This window comes from Pinus tabuliformis, chromosome Q, assembly GCF_031772625.1.
Source record: "Pinus tabuliformis cultivar Carrire ecotype Pingquan chromosome Q, CPIR1, whole genome shotgun sequence".
In the NCBI taxonomy this organism is placed as follows: Eukaryota; Viridiplantae; Streptophyta; class Pinopsida; order Pinales; family Pinaceae; genus Pinus; species Pinus tabuliformis.
This window is the reverse complement of record NC_142296.1, coordinates 44,577,255-44,598,754: the sequence shown is the minus strand read 5'-3', so window position 1 is coordinate 44,598,754 and position 21,500 is coordinate 44,577,255. Positions and strand designations below refer to the sequence as shown.

Here is a 21,500-nt window from a genome sequence, read left to right as displayed (position 1 = left end):
ACTGCATCGGAGTTCAGAGCCACTATGATATTGTGATGACCACTGCCACTGAAATTGCCTCTGACCTTCATAGAAAAACTGAAACACTGGAGAGTAAAACTCTTCCATATATTTGGCTATAGGATCCCAGAATACATGATCAGCTTGATGATTCTTGTAACTTTCAAGTTGTGCAAGTTGATCTTCAACAATAGTGTACACTTCCTCAATCGTGAAAGAGAAAGGAAGCAACACTCTCTCCTTGTGTTCTGCCATAAAAAGCTTCTGAAAATAATGATCATGATTATGAAGACTATATGCCTGAATTTGACCTTGTAAACCTTTAATGTCTTTCTCAATGTCATTAGCAACTTCATTCAAAAATTTCATCTTATCCTCTGCCTTACACTCAAATGATTTTAGATACGAGGACAAGGATAAAGAAAAATTTTCATCTGTTTCTCCATTACAATGATCATTATTCCATTGTTTGAAACCTTGAATTGAAGGAGATTTTGCCACCAACTCTGATCTATCTATCCATTCCTCCAAAAACATAAACCAAAAGTCTTCAAATGACTTGATGGATTTAGCAGGAAAGCTTTCAATCCACCGTTTACATTTCCCTTGAAGTGAATCATAGAACAACATAATGTAAACATCCTCATGTTTAACTCTAAGAAGCTCAGTAAAATCACATAAATCTGATATATGCTTCAAAGTTAAACTCAAATCTTCTCCATTGAATTTGGGACCATTCCTTAGAAAATATGCATCCTTGGGAAAATGATTTGGGAAACCATGAATTCCTGAAAAATTTATGCATGCATACCTTGAAATAAGAATGGTAGCATCTGGGTCCTTCATAACTCCAGTGGAATCACCATGAATGTATGAATTTTGAATTCTTCAACAATGGAGTCTCCAAGGTAGATTTGCAGCCTCAAAAAGTCTTCTGAGCTCCTGCTACCTTCAGAAGTTCAGCCTCTTGATTTCGGGAATGATTAATCTTCAGGCTCCCGGCAGATGCACCAAAATGTTATCTCAAAATCAGGCCCTAGAAGGCTGCTGACCAGGAAGACTTCAAGTAACTATTTCAGACCTACTTTAGGTTGAGGCTTAGCCTCCTCAACTTGAGAGGGCTCTCTCTAAATGGGTTAATGATTTTTACTTAAGATAAGATGGCTAACTCTTTGTGATATATCTGTGATAAATATGGATGCTGGAAAAACATTAATCAAGTTTCCATTGGGCCTATGGAGTCAACAACACCTCAGCAAACAATGATACTGCCTTTACATAGAAGTCAGGGCATTCAGCATTTGAGTATTCAGAACATAACACATATGGAACCACAGCTCATAAATGCATACAAGAAATCAGAGCACAATCAGTGAATTCTGAGTGATTATACATCTATGCAACTGTAAAAGACATTAAGGAAAGGATAAAATCACACATTCTGAACATAGAAATCCTTCATGAATCCTGAGAAGTAAAGCAGCCAAATTATATTACTGAAACTCTGTCTTTACATAAGCCAAAACAATGCTCTGTCATAAAGTTTTCCAACCTCTATTACCTTTCTGTTTCAGCTATATATAGAGCTCTTATTCTAACTGTGGTTCCTCCTCCAGCATGAGGGGAACTCCAATTCTGCCTATGATGACACCTACTAACACTTTAACTAACTAATAAATACAACTGACTACTAATTGACAGCTCTGGAATCCTAAAACAATTTAGATTCTAATTCTACTAAATCTTCTAGACTTCTAAATCAAATAGGACTCTAATTCCATAACAGCCTTGGTCTACAATCATTTTCTTTCTCTGACATCTGGTTCCCTTCTGGCGGTGGTTGTGATGGACCTTTAATGTTTCTTGTTGCTCTTCGATATCACATGTTTTCCAATGCCCTGAAACATAGGAAACTGCCCCTGTTTGTCGGTCCTCGGTTTGCCTCAAAATGTTCGAATCCAAAGAAGCATGCCTTTTATCTTTGGTTACACAAATAGAACAGATTGCCAAGTCCATGATGTGCTGTAAGCCTTTCCCATGTACCTGTGTGCTGCCAAAACCTTTCAAAAATATTTGCTGCTTTGTCAATCATAATTGGTCAACTGAATTGTAACATGCAGCTACAGCAGTTTCGTAGCGCGCTACGAAACTGTTGTGTAATTTCAAAAACACAGTCTTCCTTTCATAGCTAAATAATCGCCAGTGTCCATGGCTTAAGCACCTTACTCCCTTGATCATTTTGAAAAGATTTGCTTGCAACTTTTCAAGAAACAGATATTTCTCCTGAGGAATAGATGTAATGACACCAATAACACCATTCACTGTTCCAAATATAACTGTATGAATCTGGCTACAAGAACATTATTCAGAACTGAACCCTGCCCTACAAGCATGCCATTTGGTGTAATATTGAAGTCATTTGTAGCTCGAGTGACAACTCGAAGGTACTCAGATATGTTATTGAAATAGCCCTGTAGATAAGAGTCTCTTGGAAGTACCACTTGTTGCTCTAAACCTGGTTTAAGCCTTGTAGTTAATGCAATGCTTGCAAAAGCAAAACCATTGAACACCAATAGGACTGCAACTTTCACTGCTGGTATGCTTAGTACAGGTGCATGGATATTCTTCATGCACTGCACCAAAAGGCTAGGTTTTTGGTGCCTCCTGCCCAAATTATCATGTTCAAGTTCAGTTGTTGATGGACTAACTCTAATGCAACGAAGGCAATCAACTCTGTTTCCTTCTGTTCTTATCAAATCAAATGTCATAAGAGGAACAAATGCAGTCACTTGCAGTAAGAAGTACCGAAAGCTCCAAGTACCGAAAGGACAACAATAATAACCCCTGACAAACCAAGTAACACCTTCGATGAAACATAAAGAAGTGAAAAGTGTGGTGAAATATCACCCAGTGTCACTGATATGTAGGCAAACATGACAATGTAGCTGATCAATATGATTACAACATCAGCAGTGCTCTCCCTCTTAAGTTCTTCCTGCACAGAACTTTCTGCAGAAATTGCAAGAGTTAGATTGTGCAATTTTGCCATTGGAATAAGCTCTTCTTTCACTACAAAATTTGGATGTTTGACCTCATTACAGCTGGCATTTCCATAATGCAAAAACAGCAACCATCTTATTCAAGCTTACTCTGTCCAAATCACTAATAATCTCTTCACACTTGATAATGTAACGCATAAAGTTATCAGCGTATAGATTTGAAGACTTTGATTCAACAACATGAACAATATTCTCATCAATATAAAAGTCAACATCCGCATTTGATATAATTCTTCCATCATGATCAATTGCATGAGTCTTATGCTTGTTTTTCATAAGAGTTGTCCTTAAGGTAGACTCATCAACGTCCATAAAATTCGCAAGCTTTTCCATTGAGATGGATGTATACAACTTCAAGAAGCTCCGTCGACCTGACAAAAGCTGTTGCTGTCTTACTTCTGATGAGAACAGCTTCAACTGAAGCCTCTATGCATCCTGGTTATAATTTACAAGAGCTTCATCATAGTTTGGTACTGTAGGAGTAATAAATTTAGGACAGGCATATGAAAAAAAATTCGTCATACACAGCCTCATCACTTCTCTGCATTCTTGCCATCTTCTCTCCATACTTCTCTTTCAGCTGATTGTTCACATTTTCCTCAACAAGCTTCATTTGTGGACAGATAGAGAGGCATATAGCCAATAGAGCATACATCTGTTCATTTTTCTTCAGAATTTGGTCAAACTGTGGAGACTTTTGATGGAACTGTTTGGTCTTTATTATATACAACAGAACTTGATTGAAGGCCCGTATTGCCTCAACATACCTTCTCAACATAAGGTTGGCGAATCCATAATGATAAATAGTTGTGATATGGCTTCCAATCACTGAATTGTAGACACCTGTCTGGTTAACATCTATGTACTCATATTCAACCCCTGGAACTTTATCGGTTCCCTTCCACCCTGACTTACAAACTGCAGAGTTGTATCCAATAGACCTCAAATGCTTCACAATCAACTTCTTGATACAAATAGCCTTGCAAATCCCTTCCCTTGAGGAATGAAAATCAATTTTATTGGACAAAATGAGAGCTTGTATCACAGAGAGCAAATCCTACTCGGATGGCATCACCAAAGTATTCAGGCCCTTAATACTTTCTACAGCAATTTTGACATCCCGTCTTTCAAGCCACCACACAGGCATCTATAAAAATGGTGAAGGTGCTTCTTCAAAATGGATTTTAAAGAATTGATAGGAACATCCTGTACCATATCCTCAATAAACTTTGCTTTCACTCCAAGTCCTCTAGAACTACTGGAAGTGAACCATTATCCATAGTATCCTGAATGCTTTTTTCTGCTTCTTTGAAATGCTGCTCAAGCAAGATTCTACTTGAATCTCTCAAATGTGAAGCTTCAGCAGGTTGGAACCACTTTCTACCAAACCTATCCAAATTTGTCTTTCTTAGTCTTGGCGGGGCTACTTCAATGAAACGTTGCATGAAGAAAAGAACAAACAAACCACAATCGTAATCATTTTCCTGCTGAGGTACCTGAATTTTCTTCTCTTGAATATTGCGTGGCAAATCTTTCCATATTTTCTCTGCAATTGGAACTTGTACAGGGATATCGGCCTGATTTAAATGTTCCCATTCAGCTTTCAAGTAGCTCCAAATATTTTCAAAGATGGTCCGACTAGTATGTAAACCCAATGAGTCCAAATGAAGAATAATGGGACCATCTTCATCTTCTCTAGCAGGAATACTGATAATTGCCAAACTCCAATGCTGACAAGCATGAATTGGCAAAAAGATATACGCTTTCTCAAATATGTTTACTCCTTTAAACCATCTCCGAAACTTTGCAAAGGAATTCCCATCTTCTTGCTTACACTTAGAATCCAAAGCTTCCTCGAGTTTACTATAAAAGAAAGTGTTAAAGAAGTGATAGTCATTCTTGTGCTCAGTATGTAGAAATTCAGATCTTTTGAGGTACTGTATGTAGAAGTTCATAATTGCTGAAGACACAAATTGTAATGGAGTCAGGCATTCCATGTCAGAGAGACAAATTTCAACAGATTCTGGATGGTCTCTTTCAGGGTAGTAAATTCGGATGTCCTTTTTCCGTCTTGCAGATATTCTACGGGCCTCATACTGCCTCTTTGGTTTCTCATCATCTTCATTCAAAACAACTATAACCTTCTTCATTGAACTTTCTGGTGTAAAAGAGAAGCACTCTTTTGCTGAACTTGGTGTAGCATAAGTTGAATCTACCACCCCTTGTCCATCTGTTCGACTGCAGCCATTCTCTTCAATAATAGGAGAAAACTAAGAAGATCCCAATTGATTACTTTTGGTACTCATATATGTCAACTTCCCTTGATTGCTGCAACTACTGCTAGAACTAGAAGAAACAGACTTCTTCGGAGAGCAACTACTATTTCTGATTTGTCTATCATGCGAACTTTGCTGATCATTTCCAGAATTGCCAAAGAGTATTTTTAAATGTTGAGGACTTCCAAGACAACAGAGCCCATTCTTCCCAGAAGTCATACTCCCAGATTGATCACAAATCGAAACCAGAATCAGAAGTTTCGGTCTTAATAGAGAATTTTCAAATTTGGTTTTGGATGGAAATCTCGATTTGAATAGTACAGGCAAGAATCAAATTTGAAGGCTACAGAACACGTGTCAAGACCGACATGTAAGACCTTACACATGCTATCCCCGTAAAATCTTTGCAGAAAATATGACAGCTGGGGTGAGATGTGCTATGGATCAGCATGAATTCCCCATTTCGTAGCGCAGTTAGTACAAAATCGGTGTTTTCCGCTACGAAATAACCTAAACTAAGGTTTCTGCGCTATGAACTTTGAAATAGGATTGGCATATCGAGCTTAGGTGCGCTATGAGACCAGTGATGGACTACAACAGAGAATTGACCCCATTTGACATACTAACAAGATTCTTAACAAGACTCTAAGCAAGATGAAAAGACTAGGCCCAAAACTGACACCAACCTTTTGACAAATTTAAAAAATTGATGTTCAGAATTTAAACTATTTTTTCTTGAGTTATAACAGGTGGCTCCGCTTGGGATAGTGTGCCCTTGTGCTACACTAAGAACATGCAGGTCCAGTGCTTTGTCCTCTTTATGAAAAACATAGATTTGCTTGACAAACATCCCTTCAAGCTTCTTGGGCCTTCACCTCGGGCTTAAGCTTGATGATGACTGTAGGAGAAAGAATCTACATCTACTGAAAAATGCTCAGTTGACCTTGAGCTTATTTGCAATTTCCTACCTACCTACCCTATCAATTCAAACTTCTTTCAGCTCAATCAATGTGAAATTTCCAATGTAGCCAATCATTTGTCTTGTCTGATGTTTGATTTCATTGACTGCATCGGAGTTCAGAGCCACTATGATATTGTGATGACCACTGCCACTGAAATTGCCTCTGATCTTCATAGAAAAGCTAAAACACTGGAGAGTAAAACTCTTCCATATATTTGGCTATAGGATCCCAGAATACATGATCAGCTTCATGATTCTTGTAACTTTCAGGTTGTGCAAGCTGATCTTCAACAACAGTGTACACTTCCTCAATCGTGAAAGAGAAAGGAAGCAACACTCTCTCCTTGTGTTCTGCCATAAAAAGCTTCTGAAAGTAATGATCATGATTATGAAGACTATATGCCTGAATTTGACCTTGTAAACCTTCAATGTCTTTCTCAATGTCATTAGCAACTTCATTCAAAAATTTCATCTTATCCTCTGCCTTACACTCAAATGATTTTAGATACGAGGACAAGGACAAAGAAAAATTTTCATCTGTTTCTCCATTACTATGATCATTATTCCATTGTTTGAAACCTTGAATTGAAGGAGATTTTTCCACCAACTCTGATCTATCTATCCATTCCTCCAAAAACATAAACCAAAAGTCTTCAAATGACTTGATGGATTTAGCAGGAAAGCTTTCAATCCACCGTTTACATTTCCCTTGAAGTGAATCATAGAACAACATAATGCAAACATCCTCATGTTTAACTCTAAGAAGCTCAGTAAAATCACAGAAATCTGATATATGCTTCAAAGTTAAACTCGAATATTCTCCATTGAATTTGGGACCATTCCTTAGAAAATATGCATCCTTGGGAAAATGATTTGGGAAACCATGAATTCCTGAAAAATTTATGCATGCATACCTTGAAATAAGAATGGTAGCATCTGGGTCCTTCATAACTCCAGTGGAATCACCATGAATGTATGAATTTTGAATTCTTCAACAATGGAGTCGCCAAGGTAGATTTGCATCCTCAAAAAGTCTTCTGAGCTCCTGCTACCTTCAGAAGTTCAGCCTCTTGATTTCGGGAATGATTAATCTTCAGGCTCCCGGCAGACGCACCAAAATGTTATCTCAAAATCAGGCCCTGGAAGGCTGCTGACCAGGAAGACTTCAAGTAACTATTTCAGACCTACTTTAGGTTGAGGCTTAGCCTCCTCAACCTGAGAGGGCTCTCTCTAAATGGGTTAATGATTTTTACTTAAGATAAGATGGCTAACTCTTTGTGATATGTCTGTGATAAATATGGATGCTGGAAAAACATTAATCAAGTTTCCATTGGGCCTATGGAGTCAACAACACCTCAGTAAACAATGATATTGCCTTTACATAGAAGTCAGGGCATTCAGCATTTGAGTATTCAGAACATAACACATATGGAACCACGGCTCATAAATACATACAGGAAATCAGAGCACAATCAGTGAATTCTGAGTGATTATACATCTATGCAACTGTAAAAGACATTAAGGAAAGGATAAAATCACACATTCTGAACATAGAAATCCTTCATGAATCCTGAGAAGTAAAGCAGCCAAATTATATTACTGAAACTCTGTCTTTACATAAGCCAAAACAATGCTCTGTCATAAAGTTTTCCAACCTCTATTACCTTTCTGTTTCAGCTATATATAGAGCTCTTATTCTAACTGAGGTTCCTCCTCCAGCATGAGGGGAACTCCAATTCTGCCTATGATGACACCTACTAACACTTTAACTAACTAATAAATACAACTGACTACTAATTGACAGCTCTGGAATCCTAAAACAATTTAGATTCTAATTCTACTAAATCTTCTAGACTTCTAAATCAAATAGGACTCTAATTCCATAACAGCCTTGGTCTACAATCATTTTCGTTCTCTAACATCTGGTTCCCTTCTGGCGATGGTTGTGATGGACCTTTAATGTTTCTTGTTGCTCTTCGATATCACATGTTTTCCAATGCCCTGAAACATAGGAAACTGCCCCTGTTTGTCGGTCCTCGGTTTGCCTCAAAATGTTCGAATCCAAAGAAGCATGCCTTTTATCTTTGATTACCCTAATAGAATAGATTGCCACGTCCATGATGTGCTGTAAGCCTTTCCCGTGTACCTGTGTGCTGCCAAAACCTTTCAAAAAGATTTGCTGCTTTGTCAATCATAATTGGTCAACTGAATTGTAACATGCAGCTACAGCAGTTTCGTAGCGCGCTACGAAACTGTTGTGTAATTTCAAAAACACAGTCTTCCTTTCATAGCTAAATAATCGCCAGTGTCCATGGCTTAAGCACCTTACTCCCTTGATCGTTTTGAAAAGATTTGCTTGCAACTTTTCAAGAAACAGATATTTCTCCTGAGGAATAGATGTAATGACACCAATAACACCATTCACTGTTCCAAATATAACTGTATGAATCTGGCTACAAGAACATTATTCAGAACTGAACCCTGCCCTAGAAGCATGCCATTTGGTGTAATATTGAAGTCATTTGTAGCTCGAGTGACAACTCGAAGGTACTCAGATATGTTATTGAAATAGCCCTGTAGATAAGCGTCTCTTGGAAGTACCACTTGTTGCTCTAAACCTGGTTTAAGCCTTGTAGTTAATGCAATGCTTGCAAAAGCAAAACCATTGAACACCAATAGGACTGCAACTTTCACTGCTTGTATGCTTAGTACAGGTGCATGGATATTCTTCATGTACTGCACCAAAAGGCCAGGTTTTTGGTGCCTCCTGCCCAAATTATCATGTTCAAGTTCAGTTGTTGATGGACTAACTCTAATGCAAGGAAAGCAATCAACTCTGTTTCCTTTTGTTCTTATCAAATCAAATGTCATAAGAGGAACAAATGCAGTCACTTGCAGTAAGAAGTACCGAAAGGACAACAATAATAACCCCTGACAAACCAAGTAACACCTTCGATGAAACATAAAGAAGTGAAAAGTGTGGTGAAATATCACCCAGTGTCACTGATATGTAGGCAAACATGACAATGTAGCTGATCAATATGATTACAACATCAGCAGTGCTCTCCCTCTTAAGTTCTTCCTGCACAAAACTTTCTGCAGAAATTGCAAGAGTTAGATTGTGCAATTTTGCCATTGGAATAAGCTCTTCTTTCACTACAAAATTTGGATGTTTGACCTCATTACAGCTGGCATTTCCATAATGCAAAAACAGCAACCATCTTATTCAAGCTTACTCTGTCCAAATCACTAATAATCTCTTCACACTTGATAATGTGACGCATAAAGTTATCAGCGTATAGCTTTGAAGACTTTGATTCAACAACATGAACAATATTCTCATCAATATAAAAGTCAACATGCGCATTTGATATAATTCTTCCATCATGATCAATTGCATGAGTCTTATGCTTGTTTGTCATAAGAGTTGTCCTTAAGGTAGACTCATCAACGTCCATAAAATTCGCAAGCTTTTCCATTGAGATGGATGTATACAACTTCAAGAAGCTCCGTAGACCTGACAAAAGCTGTTGCTGTCTTACTTCTGATGAGAACAGCTTCAACTGAAGCCTCTATGCATCCTGGTTATAATTTACAAGAGCTTCATCATAGTTTGGTACTGTAGGAGTAATAAATTTAGGACAGGCATATGAAAAAAAATCCATCATACACAGCCTCATCACTTCTCTGCATTCTTGCCATCTTCTCTCCATACTTCTCTTTCAGCTGATTGTTCACATTTTCCTCAACAAGCTTCATTTGTGGACAGATAGAGAGGCATATAGCCCATAGAGCATACATCTGTTCATTTTTCTTCAGAATTTGGTCAAACTGTGGGGACTTTTGATGGAACTGTTTGGTCTTTATTATATACAACAGAACTTGATTGAAGGCCCGTATTGCCTCAACATACCTTCTCAACATAAGGTTGGCAAATCCATAATGATAAATAGTTGTGATATGGCTTCCAATCACTGAATTGTAGACACCTGTCTGGTTAACATCTATGTACTCATATTCAACCCCCGGAACTTTATCGGTTCACTTCCACTCTGACTTACAAACTGTAGAGTTGTATCCAATAGACCTCAAATGCTTCACAATCAAATTCTTGATACAAATAGCCTTGCAAATCCCTTCCCTTGAGGAATGAAAATCAATTTTATTGGACAGAATGAGAGCTTGTATCACAGAGAGCAAATCCTACTCGGATGGCATCATCAAAGTATTCAGGCCCTTAATACTTTCTACAACAATTTTGACATCCCGTCTTTCAAGCCACCACACAGGCATCTATAAAAATGGTGAAGGTGCTTCTTCAAAATGGATTTTAAAGAATTGATAGGAACATCTTGTACCATATCCTCAATAAACTTTGCTTTCACTCCAAGTCCTCTAGAACTACTGGAAGTGAACCATTATCCATAGTATCCTGAATGCTTTTTTCTGCTTCTTTGAAATGCTGCTCAAGAAAGATTCTAATTGAATCTCCCAAATGTGAAGCTTCAGCAGGTTGGAACCACTTTCTACCAAACCTATCCAAATTTGTCTTTCTTAGTCTTGGTAGGGCTAATTCAATGAAATGTTGCATGAAGAAAAGAACAAACAAACCACAATCATAATCATTTTCCTGCTGAGGTACCTGAATTTTCTTCTCTTGAATATTGTGTGGCAAATCTTTCCATATTTTCTCTGCAATTGGAACTTGTACAGGGATATCGGCCTGATTTAAATGTTCCCATTCAGCTTTCAAGTAGCTCCAAATATTTTCAAAGATGGTCCGACTAGTATGTAAACCCAATGAGTCCAAATGAAGAATAATGGGACCATCTTCATCTTCTCTAGCAGGAATACTGATAATTGCCAAACTCCAATGCTGACAAGCATGAATTGGCAAAAAGATATACGCTTTCTAAAATATGTTTACTCCTTTAAACCATCTCCGAAACTTTGCAAAGGAATTCCCATCTTCTTGCTTACACTTAGAATCCAAAGCTTCCTCGAGTTTACTATAAAAGAAAGTGTTAAATAAGTGATAGTCATTCTTGTGCTCAGTACGTAGAAATTCAGATCTTTGGAGGTACTGTATGTAGAAGTTCATAATTGCTGAAGACACAAATTGTAATGGAGCCAGGCATTCCATGTCAGAGAGACAAATTTCAACAGATTCTGGATGGTCTCTTTCAGGGTAGTAAATTCGGATGTCCTTTTTCCGTCTTGCAGATATTCTACGGGCCTCATACTGCCTCTTTGGTTTCTCATCATCTTCATTCAAAACAACTATAACCTTCTTCATTGAACTTTCTGGTGTAAAAGAGAAGCACTCTTTTGCTGAACTTGGTGTAGCATAAGTTGAATCTGCCACCCCTTGTCCATCTGTTCGACTGCAGCCATTCTCTTCAATAATAGGATAAAACTGAGAAGATCCCAATTGATTACTTCTGGTACTCATATATGTCAACTTCCCTTGATTGCTGCAACTACTGCTAGAACTAGAAGAAACAGACTTCTTCGGAGAGCAACTACTGTTTCTGATTTGTCTATCATGCGAACTTTGCTGATCATTTCCAGAATTGCCAAAGCATATTTTTAAATGTTGAGGACTTCCAAGACAACAGAGCCCATTCTTCCCAGAAGTCATACTGCCAGATTGATCACAAATCGAAACCAGAATCAGAAGTTTCGGTCTTAATAGAGAATTTTCAAATTTGGTTTTGGATGGAAATCTCGATTTGAATAGTACAGGCAAGAATCAAATTTGAAGGCTACAGAACACATGTCAAGACCGACATGTAAGACCTTACACATGCTATCCCCGTAAAATCTTTGCAGAAAATATGACAGCTGGGGTGAGATGTGCTATGGATCAGCATGAATTCCCCATTTCGTAGCGCAGTTAGTGCAAAATCGGTGTTTTCCGCTACGAAATAACCTAAACTAAGGTTTCTGCGCTATGAACTTTGAAATAGGATTGGCATATGGAGCTTAGGTGCGGTGTGAGACCAGTGATGGACTACAACAGAGAATTGACCCCATTTGACATACTAACAAGACTCTTAACAAGACTCTAAGCAAGATGAAAAGACTAGGCCCAAAACTGACACCAACCTTTTGACAAATTTAGAAAATTGATGTTCAGAATTTAAACTATTTTTTCTTGAGTGATAACAGGTGGCTCCACTTGGGATAGTGTGCCCTTGTGGTACACTAAGAACATGCAGGTCCAGTGCTTTGTCCTCTTTATGAAAAACATAGATTTGCTTGACAAACATCCCTTCAAGCTTCTTGGGCCTTCACCTCGGGCTTAAGCTTGATGATGACTGTAGGAGAAAGAATCTACATCTACTGAAAAATGCTCATTTGACCTTGAGCTTATTTGCAATTTCCTACCTACCTACCCTATCAATTCAAACTTCTTTCAGCTCAATCAATGTGAAATTTCCAATGTAGCCAATCATTTGTCTTGTCTGACGTTTGATTTCTTTGACTGCATCGGAGTTCAGAGCCACTATGATATTGTGATGACCACTGCCACTGAAATTGCCTCTGATCTTCATAGAAAAACTGAAACACTGGAGAGTAAAACTCTTCCATATATTTGGCTATAGGGTCCGAGAATACATGATCAGCTTGATGATTCTTGTAACTTTCAGGTTGTGCAAGCTGATCTTCAACAACAGTGTACACTTCCTCAATCGTGAAAGAGAAAGGAAGCAACACTCTCTCCTTGTGTTCTGCCATGGAAATGCGAGCTGTAATGAGGTCAAACATCCAAATTTTGTAGTGAAAGAAGAGCTTATTCCAATGGCAAAATTGCACAATCTAACTCTTGCAATTTCTGCAGAAAGTTCTGTGCAGGAAGAACTTAAGAGGGAGAGCACTGCTGATGTTGTAATCATATTGATCAGCTACATGGTCATGTTTGCCTACATATCAGTGACACTGGGTGATATTTCACCACACTTTTCACTTCTTTATGTTTCATCGAAGGTGTTACTTGGTTTGTCAGGGGTTATTATTGTTGTCCTTTCGGTACTTGGAGCTTTCGGTACTTCTTACTACAAGTGACTGCATTTGTTCCTCTTATGACATTTGATTTGATAAGAACAGAAGGAAACAAAGTTGATTGCTTTCCTTGCATTAGAGTTAGTCCATCAACAACTGAACTTGAACATGATAATTTGGGCAGGAGGCACCAAAAACCTAGCCTTTTGGTGCAGTACATGAAGAATATCCATGCACCTGTACTAAGCATACCAGCAGTGAAAGTTGTAGTCCTATTGGTGTTCAATGGTTTTGCTTTTGCAAGCATTGCATTAACTACAAGGCTTAAACCAGGTTTAGAGCAACAAGTGGTACTTCCAAGAGACTCTTATCTACAGGGCTATTTCAATAACATATCTGAGTACCTTCGAGTTGTCACACGAGCTACAAATGACTTCAATATTACACCAAATGGCATGCTTCTAGGGCAGGGTTCAGTTCTGAATAATGTTCTTGTAGCCAGATTCATACAGTTATATTTGGAACAGTGAATGGTGTTATTGGTGTCATTACATCTATTCCTCAGGAGAAATATCTGTTTCTTGAAAAGTTGCAAGCAAATCTTTTCAAAACGATCAAGGGAGTAAGGTGGTTAAGCCATGGACACTGGCGATTATTTAGCTATGAAAGGAAGACTGTGTTTTTGAAATTACACAACAGTTTCGTAGCGCGCTACGAAACTGCTATAGCTGCATGTTACAATTCAGTTGACCAATTATGATTGACAAAGCAGCAAATCTTTTTGAAAGGTTTTGGCAGCACACAGGTACACGGGAAAGGCTTACAGCACATCATGGACATGGCAATCTGTTCTATTTGGGTAATCAAAGATAAAAGGCATGCTTCTTTGGATTCGAACATTTTGAGGCAAACTGAGGACCGACAAACAGGGGCAGTTTCCTATGTTTCAGGGCATTGGAAAACATGTGATATCGAAGAGCAACAAGAAACATTAAAGGTCCATCACAACCACCGCCAGAAGGGAACCAGATGTCAGATAACGAAAATGATTGTAGACCAAGGCTGTTATGGAATTAGAGTCCTATTTGATTTAGAAATCTAGAAGATTTAGTAGAATTAGAATCTAAATTGTTTTAGGATTCCAGAGCTGTCAATTAGTAGTCAGTTGTATTGATTAGTTAGTTAAAGTGTTAGTAGGTGTCATCATAGGCAGAATTGGAGTTCCCCTCATGCTGGAGGAGGAACCACAGTTAGAATAAGAGCTCTATATATAGCTGAAACAGAAAGGTAATAGAGGTTGGAAAACTTTATGACAGAGCATTGTTTTGGCTTATGTAAAGACAGAGTTTCAGTAATATAATTTGGCTTCTTTACTTCTCAGGATTCATGAAGGATTTCTATGTTCAGAATGTGTGATTTTATCCTTTCCTTAATGTCTTTTACAGTTGCATAGATGTATAATCACTCAGAATTCACTGATTGTGCTCTGATTTCCTGTATGCATTTATGAGCTGTGGTTCCATATGTGTTATGTTCTGAATACTCAAATGCTGAATGCCCTGACTTCTATGTAAAGGCATTATCATTGTTTACTGAGGTGTTGTTGACTCCATAGGCTCAATGGAAACTTGATTAATGTTTTTCCAGCATCCATATTTATCACAGATATATCACAAAGAGTTAGCCATCTTATCTCAAGTAAAAATCATTAACCCATTTAGAGAGAGCCCTCTCAGGTTGAGGAGGCTAAGCCTCAACCTAAAGTAGGTCTGAAATAGTTACTTGAAGTCTTCTTGGTCAGCAGCCTTCCAAGGCCTGATTTTGAGATAACATTTTGGTGCGTCTGCCGGGAGCCTGAAGATTAATCATTCCCGAAATCAAGAGGCTGAACTTCTGAAGGTAGCAGGAGCTCAGAAGACTTTTTGAGGCTGCAAATCTACCTTGGCGACTCCATTGTTGAAGAATTCAAAATTCATACATTCATGGTGATTCCACTGGAGTTATGAAGGACCCAGACGCTACCATTCTTATTTCAAGGTATGCATGCATAAATTTTTCAGGAATTCATGGTTTCCCAAATCATTTTCCCAAGGATGCATATTTTCTAAGGAATGGTCCCAAATTCAATGGAGAAGATTTGAGTTTAACTTTGAAGCATATATCAGATTTCTGTGATTTTACTGAGCTTCTTAGAGTTAAACATGAGGATGTTTGCATTATGTTGTTCTATGATTCACTTCAAGGGAAATGTAAATGGTGGATTGAAAGATTTCCTGCTAAATCCATCAAGTCATTTGAAGACTTTTGGTTTATGTTTTTGGAGGAATGGATAGATAGATCAGAGTTGGTGGCAAAATCTCCTTCAATTCAAGGTTTCAAACAATGGAATAATGATCATAGTAATGGAGAAATAGATGAAAATTTTCTTTGTCCTTGTCCTCGTATCTAAAATCATTTGAGTGTAAGGCAGAGGATAAGATGAAATTTTTGAATGAAGTTGCTAATGACATTGAGAAAGACATTGAAGGTTTACAAGGTCAAATTCAGGCATATAGTCTTCATAATCATGATCATTATTTTCAGAAGATTTTTATGGTAGAACACAAGGAGAGAGTGTTGCTTCCTTTCTCTTTCACGATTGAGGAAGTGTACACTGTTGTTGAAGATCAGTTTGCACAACCTAAAAGTTACAAGAATCATCAAGTTGATCATGTATTCTGGGATCCTATAGCCAAATATATGGAAGAGTTTTACTCTCCAGTGTTTCAGTTTTTCTATGAAGATCAGAGGCAATTTCAGTGGCAGTGGTCATCACAATATCATAGTGGCTCTGAACTCCGATGCAGTCAAAGAAATCAAACATCAGACAAGACAAATGATTGGCTACATTGGAAATTTCACATTGATTGAGCTGAAAGAAGTTTGAATTGATAGGGTAGGTAGGTAGGAAATTGCAAATAAGCTCAAGGTCAACTGAGAATTTTTCAGTAGATGTAGATTCTTTCTCCTACAGTCATCATCAAGCTTAAGTCCGAGGTGAAGGCCCAAGAAGCTTGAAGGGATGTTTGTCAAGCAAATCTATGTTTTTCATAAAGAGGACAAAGCACTGGACCTGCATGTTCTTAGTGTACCACAAGGGCACACTATCCCAAGTGGAGCCACCTGGTGCGTCTGCCGGGAGCCTGAAGATTAATCATTCCCGAAATCAAGAGGCTGAACTTCTGAAGGTAGCAGGAGCTCAAAAGAATTTTTGAGGCTGCAATCTACCTTGGCGACTCCATTGTTGAATAATTCGAAATTCATACATTCATGGTGATTCCACTGGAGTTATGAAGAACCCAGATGCTACCATTCTTATTTCAAGGTATGCATGCATAAATTTTTCAGGAATTCATGGTTTCCCAAATCATTTTCCCAAGGATGCATATTTTCTAAGGAATGGTCCAAAATTCAATGGAGAAGATTTGAGTTTAACTTTGAAGCATATATCAGATTTTTGTGATTTTACAGAGCTTCTTAGACTTAAACATGAGGATGTTTGCATTATGTTGTTCTATGATTCATTTCAAGGGAAATGTAAACGCTGGATTGAAAGCTTTCCTGCCAAATCCATTAAGTCATTTGAAGACTTTTGGTTTTTTTTTTGGAGGAATGGATAGATAGATCAAAGGTGGTGGCAAATTCTCCTTCAATTCAAGGTTTCAAACAATGGAATAATGATCATAGTAATGGAGATACAAATGAAAATTTTTCTTTGTCCTTGTCCTCGTATCTAAAATCATTTGAGTGTAAGGAAGACTTCAAGTAACTATTTCAGACCTACTTTAGGTTGAGGCTTAGCCTCCTCAACCTGAGAGGGCTCTCTCTGAATGGGTTAATGATTTTTACTTAAGATAAGATGGCTAACTCTTTGTGATATATCTGTGATAAATATGGATGCTGGAAAAACATTAAACAAGTTTCCATTGGGCCTATGGAGTCAACAACACCTCAGTAAACAATGATACTGCCTTTACATAGAAGTCAGGGCATTCAGCATTTGAGTATTCAGAACATAACACATATGGAACCACAGCTCATAAATGCATACAGGAAATCAGAGCACAATCAGTGAATTCTGAGTGATTATACATCTATGCAACTGTAAAAGACATTAGGGAAAGGATAAAACCACACATTCTGAACATAGAAATCCTTCATGAATCCTGAGAAGTAAAGCGGCCAAATTGTATTACTGAAACTCTGTCTTTACATAAGCCAAAACAAGATTTGTTCATAAAATTTCCCAACCCCCATTACATTGCTGTTTCAGCTATATATAGAACTCTTATTCTAACTGATCGATATTCCTCCTCAAGCATGAGGGGAATTCGAAAACTACTTCTAATGACACCTATTAACCCTTTTAACTAACTAATAAATACAACTGACTGTTGACTGGAGTTTTTAGAGATCTAAATCAACTAGGATTCTAACACCGTGACAGTCTTGGTCTACAATCAATTTCGTTCTTTGACATCTGGTTCCCTTCTGGCGGTGGCTGTGATGGACCTTTAATGCTTCATGTTTGATCTTCAATGATACATCTTTTCCGTTACCCTGAAACATAGGAAACTGCCCCTGTTTGTCGGTCCTTGATGTGCTGTAAGCCTTTCCCACGTACCTGTGTGATGACAAAACCTTATCTTCAATTTCATGCCTAAAAAAGGAGCACCAGATTTGTCTTGTCTTTATGTTGCCTACGTTCTGAATCACTGTATGAAAGTGAGTCAGCATTGTCAACCATAGATTGTCCTGGAGTAGTGCCTAAAAGAGCAGCAAAGGTTGCCAAGACAGGCATGGTAATTGGTGCTGTAAATCCAGTCAGCATTCCAAGTGCTGCTCCAGCCCCTTCCACTTAACTAGATATTCCTGGACCTCATTGTCAGAATTAATCTTTGTTGTTCTGTCTGCAAAGACCCTCTCAACCTGTCTGTATTGAGTGAGAAGCTCTCGCTCCATTTCCTTGCTGACATTTCTATTAGATATCTGTGTCCAAATTAGATATGCTTCTTTCCACCAGCCAATATGCGGGATATTTGTAGACCCCTGCTGAAAGCTTGATTAAATAGCAACTGAGTCTGAAATTCTGAGACAAAAGGGAACCATGCAAGCACTGCTACAGGGGTAAAAATCACTAGGCCCATTACATATTCATATCCACGTGCAAGAGCCCTTATCGAATCCCAGAAACCAATCTTAACCACCACCGGTATGCATGTTTGTGCTATCTGTAGTAAAGCCCAACATGTTGGCATAAAGGCTACAATGCTTGCAAATAAATCTCCTACAGTCAGATGGAAGGTAGAAAATAGTGTTCCAATAGTTATGACAAATCCAAGGAATAGAAAGAGTTTGAGTAGTCTGAACATTAGCTGGAAATCTGCGCTAAATTTTTTTCGTCCCACAGACACCACCTTCAATACCAGCATGAAATTACAGTCAACAGTTATACAAACAATTCTAAAAGAATGTGGAAATCTTCAAATCTTCAGAACTCGAGCTTGGAATGTAGTCATGCATTTTTCTCTGTAGAGCTATAGTATTTAAATATCTAGAGGTTTGCTGCTTTGAAAAAGATCCAACAAAATTTCAATAGCGAGCAGCTTTGAGAAAATTATCGTAAGGGCTTGCCGGTGGTAGCCTGAAAGATTGCCAAGAATGCTGGGATTCTTCCAAGGAAGGATGCAACAAGCTAGAGGTGATGTTAAACCACTCTGGGTTGCCTGCATCGATAGCTAGTTTCTGTCCATTGAGGGAAATATTTTTAATCTTCTGCAGGTCTTGATCAGCTTTATACACAATCAATCCACTCAAATCATTTTTTCGATGCAGGGAGGAGCAAAGGATCTGGATTTCTCTTGAAGCTCATGACGACCGACATTTTCTTTTGTTTGCCAATTACAAGAGCTTCACACTGGCTTGCCATTTGGGTGTAAGGTACAGGAGTAGTCGAGGTGGATATACTACTTGCAACATGTCGTGCTGTGTCCAGAACCGATTCTAATAGTTGATTAACACTCAGCACATGTACATTAGCAATATATCCTCCCTTCACCAAATCCAACCAATTGGCTTCATATAACTTGGGCCCAATCAAGAAGTTCAAATCAGTAATGCGCTCATCCTCTCGGACAAGTGTAGCTGTAAGCCCAAGTTTACAATGAGACTTTGTAATGCTATTGACTTTACGAAACATATGTGCTGGAACCACATGTACCTCATCCATAATAATAGGCATCCCCAATTAAAAGTGCCGCGTGCTCATTACCCTGCTCTGATGCATGCCACCAAAGGGTGTGTGCACGTGGATGTCGTTCAACATCACTGCAGAAACCTGACTTTCCTATGCATATCATATTCCCCAAACTTATCAAGAATCCATGCAGCATTACTCTGTGCAACCTCATATCCAAATAGCCAATGCCATTATATGCAGAAAAACGCTTTCGCCTAGAGGCAGCCTTGAACCATTCTAGTGCCTTGGTAAAATTCCTCTCAACTCCAGAACCTCTTTCATAAATTTCACCGAGAAATTCCATCGAATTTGAGTCTCCCTTCTCAACCGCTTTAAGAAACCATGATAATGCTTTCGCATTGTCACGGGGAACCCCCTTCAAACCAAAGTAGTAGAATACACCAAGTTTATACATTGCCACTGCATTCCCTTTCTGGGCCTGATATTCAATAATTTGGAAATCATCATCTTCCTCACCACGCGACTCTAGTGCCATCTTCGACTGAAAGTTTCCTCCTTCTGCAGCAAAAACGATGATACACTGAGGAATAACATTTTAGCTTGAGGAGGAATATCTATCAGTTAGAATAAGAGTTCTATATATAGCTGAAACAACAATGTAATGAGGGTTGGAAATTTTATAACAGAGTACTGTTTTGGCTTATGTAAGGACAGAGTTTCAGTAATACAATTTGGTTGCTTTACTTCTCAGGATTCATGAAGGATTTCTATGTTCAGAATGTGTGGTTTTATCCTTTCCTTAATGTCTTTTACAGTTGCATAGATGTATAATCACTTAGAATTCACTGATTGTGCTCTGATTTCCTGTATGCATTTATGAGCTGTGGTTCCATATGTGTTATGTTCTGAATACTCAAATGCTGAATGCCCTGACTTCTATGTAAAGGCAGTATCATTGTTTACTGAGGTGTTGTTGACTCCATAGGCCCAATGGAAACTTGTTTAATGTTTTTCCAGCATCCATATTTATCACAGATATATCACAAAGAGTTAGCCATCTTATCTTAAGTAAAAATCATTAACCCATTTAGAGAGAGCCCTCTCAGGTTGAGGAGGCTAAGCCTCAACCTAAAGTAGGTCTGAAATAGTTACTTGAAGTCTTCCTGGTCAGCAGCCTTCCAGGGCCTGATTTTGAGATAAGTTCTATTTCAGACTGTTATTTCCTCAGCTAAAATGTTATCTCAAAATCAGGCCCTGGAAGGCTGCAGACCAGGAAGACTTCAAGTAACTGTTTCAAACCAATCTTTTGACTAAGGCTTAGCCTCCTTAGCCTGAGAGGGCTCTCTCATAGGGTTATTGATTTTGATTAAGAATAAGATGGCTAACTCTTGTGAAATAACAGTGATAAAAATGAATGCTGGAAATACATTAAACAAGTTTCCATTGGGCCTATGGAGTCAATAACACCTCAGTAAACAATGATACTACCTTTACATAGAAGTCAGGGCATTTAGCATTTGGATGTTCAGAACACAACTCATATAAAACCACAGTTCATAAATGCATACAGGAAATCAGAGCACAATCAGTGAATTCTGAGTGATTACACATCTATGCAACTGTAAAAGACATTAAGGAAAGAATAAAATCACACATTCTGAACATGGAAATCCTTCATGAATCCTAAGAAGAAAAGCAGCCAAATTATATTACTGAAACTCTGTCCTTACATAAGCCAAAACAGTACTCTGTTATAAAATTTCCAACCCTCATTACATTGTTGTTTCAGCTATATATAGAATCCTTATTCTAACTAATTCGAGCTTCCTCCTCCAGCATGAGGGGAATTCGATAACTACCTCTAATGACACCTATCAGCTATTTAACTAACTAATAAATACAATAAAGTGCTGACTGGAGTTTTTAAAGAGTTCTAAATTAACTATGACTCTAACTCCATT

At 38.2% G+C, this 21,500-nt stretch overlaps 5 pseudogenes; all 5 read right to left on the bottom strand.

The window, feature by feature from the left end:
* Window positions 1-3,095: 3,095 nt before the first annotated feature.
* Window positions 3,096-3,879, bottom strand: LOC149218213 (uncharacterized; annotated as a pseudogene).
* A 290-nt stretch (window positions 3,880-4,169) lies between these two features.
* Window positions 4,170-5,295, bottom strand: LOC149218212 (ubiquitin-like-specific protease 1D pseudogene; annotated as a pseudogene).
* A 4,183-nt stretch (window positions 5,296-9,478) lies between these two features.
* Window positions 9,479-10,220, bottom strand: LOC149218211 (uncharacterized; annotated as a pseudogene).
* A 457-nt stretch (window positions 10,221-10,677) lies between these two features.
* Window positions 10,678-11,937, bottom strand: LOC149218210 (ubiquitin-like-specific protease 1D; annotated as a pseudogene).
* A 7,624-nt stretch (window positions 11,938-19,561) lies between these two features.
* LOC149218209 (ERAD-associated E3 ubiquitin-protein ligase component HRD3B pseudogene) lies at window positions 19,562-20,074 on the bottom strand (annotated as a pseudogene).
* Between the last annotated feature and the right edge of the window lie 1,426 nt (window positions 20,075-21,500).